General features: G+C 58.5%; 1 pseudogene; it reads right to left on the minus strand.

Moving 5' to 3' along the window:
- Positions 1–530: 530 nt before the first annotated feature.
- Positions 531–2,108, minus strand: LOC109766835 (uncharacterized; annotated as a pseudogene).
- Between the last annotated feature and the right edge of the window lie 464 nt (positions 2,109–2,572).

Below are 2,572 nucleotides of genomic sequence, written 5' to 3' on the forward strand. Positions count from 1 at the left end.
GGCTTGGTACCAGCGTATCGCCGCCTTCCTGCAGTCTCTGGGCTTTAGGTCCACTCGCTCCGATGCCTCACTCTTTGTGTATCATCAGGGAGCTGACACTGCATATCTGCTGCTCTACGTCGACGACATCATCCTCACGGCATCCACCCCCGATCTCCTTCAGTGGCTGACTGCTCGTCTTCGTGGAGTTCGCCCTCAAGGACTTGGGGCCCCAGCACTACTTTCTTGGCATCGAGGTGATCCGCCGGGCTGACGGTTTCTTTCTGCATCAGTAGAAGTACGCCCACGAGCTCCTTGAGCGTGCCGGTATGCTTAACTGCAAGCCGGCACCCACCCCCGTCGGCACGAAGGCGAAGGTCTCTGCTCTGGAGGGGTCTCTCGCATGAGATGGAAAGTTTTATCGCTCTATTGTCGGTGCTTTACAGTACTTGACGCTTACTCGCCCCGACCTGCAGTATGTTGTTCAGCAGGTGTGCCTCCATATGCACGCCCCGCGTGACTCTTACTGGACACTGGTGCAAAACATCTCTCTACATGTTGGACGGCGGCCGGGTGGCGCGCGTGTCAGACTTTGGGTTGTCGCTGATGGGGCTGCCGAAGACGGAGGAGGCGGGCGCGCAAGCACATCCAACACACCGTCCATGAAGTCCGTCGGCACGGTAGGGTACATGTGTCCTCTGCTGCCTCGACGTCGACGCCTGAAATTAACAACAAGGAATCTCACTCAGATCACATTACACAACGAGACGATCAAGCAACCAGGCGCAAACAAATAGAGTGCACACCTTTCTTTCTATCTGTTGTGGATGGGTATATTCCGGCGCCCCAAGATCGCGTCGGCGTTTCTGAAGGGCTTCTTCGCGCCGTGGACCAGCATCCGTTACTCAGACTTGTGCATCGACGACGACACAAGCAGCCGCCGGGCCAGCCGGTACTACCCACTCGCGTCGGCCAGCGCCAACAATGACGAACTCAAGAACAGAAGCAGCAAGAAAGCAGAAGTGGCAGTGTCACTGGACGACATAACCTGTTGGAAGAACTCATCTTACTTGGGGGTCGGGTCGGCGTGGTATGTGCAACGAGGAATGAAGGAAGGGTGGTGGGTGAGGTGTGGCGTGGCGTGGACGGAGCAAGGATCGAGAAGTGATGCTTCTGCGTGCAGTACCGACCCGACCATGTCTGAGGCATTCTGGAGGGAGGTCGGGGAGCAGCGCGTCGTAGGTGTACAGTGAGACCAGCAGGAACGTGATCTCCGTGTCCAGGCGCTCCGCCTGCTCTCCGTCTAGTGGCATCGACCGGTGGTGTGGGGCGGAGAAGCAGAACGTGCACCGGATGTGGCGCTCGTCCACCATGAAGTCCTACTCCAGGGTGCTCATGGCGAGCGCGGGGTCCCAATGCGCCAGCTCGAGGACGTGGAGCCCATTGGGGTCCACGGCGATGCGGAAGTCGTCAGGGAAGTCGCGGGCACGGTCCCGAAAGTCGTCGGGGCGGCCGAGCACCGCGCGGTAGTGGTGGAGCTTCGCGAGGGGCACGCGGCGGTGGGTGGTGAGAACGAGGAGTTTCCGGACGGCCAGCACCCGCGCGGGGAGGGAGCTCCTCGTGGACGCGGCGCTCCTCCTCGAGGAGCGAGCACAAGAGCGACGTGAACATGAGGTGCAGGACGGAGCCCATGGTGGTGCGGTGGAAGAGCAGCGGTTGGCGGGCGGAGGCGCATGAGACGCTGCGGCCGCGAGGGAAGCCGAGCTCGCGATACAGCTTGTCGGCCTCGGCAAGGGGGATGCGGTGCGGGGGCGGGAGGGAGGCCATGAAGGACCGCACGCAGGAGAGGAAGTGGAAGGCAGCGTCGCGGTCGAGGATGGCGTCGACGGCCAGCACCCGGCGGTCGTTGTCGGGCTCGATGGGCGCGATGCGCGGGCTGTTGAGCTTCTTCAGGAACTTCTTCGCCGCTTGCAGGGGTGCAGCGGCAGGAGCGACGCCGTTGCTTCCGCGATCGTGGAAGCAGACGCAACCATAGGCACCGGCGCTGGGGCTGGGACGAGAGCTCTCGCGGCAGAAGAGGTGGCATGGAAGAGGCGGTCCGACCAGGTGGGGTCAGCTGTTTTGCTCATTGGCATTTTTTGCAAAATAACCCTGCTTTCCTGCGTATTCAGGCGGGCGGAGAGGAGATGGCAGTTAGCGTAGCGTGGCACGGGTTGACCATCACCAAGTCAGCAGATACGTAGAGCAAATGGTATAATGGACCATGTGTGAACCCCTGGAGCAAGTTTAAGGATTGTATTTTGGGTATTCAGAACTATGGAAACTAAAATGACTACCAGCGCAAGTAATAGGACCTACAATTATTTTTTCTCTATTCAAAGTAAGTTTCATCTCATCTCGTAGGGTTTGAGGACACCTTTTACTAAAGAAAACTGAAGAGTTAGCCATATTAACTTTCTGTACCGAGGCACTATAGTATGTATCCAACAGAGATACCATCAAACTAGCACCCTCGCTACTAGCCTAGACGAACAGCAGGCTGCCATCTGCAAAGAGTAAAAGGCTTAATAGTGGTGCCGACCCTGCCACTTTA

This window comes from Aegilops tauschii, chromosome 7 (genome assembly GCF_002575655.3).
Source record: "Aegilops tauschii subsp. strangulata cultivar AL8/78 chromosome 7, Aet v6.0, whole genome shotgun sequence".
NCBI classification, from domain to species: domain Eukaryota; kingdom Viridiplantae; phylum Streptophyta; class Magnoliopsida; order Poales; family Poaceae; genus Aegilops; species Aegilops tauschii.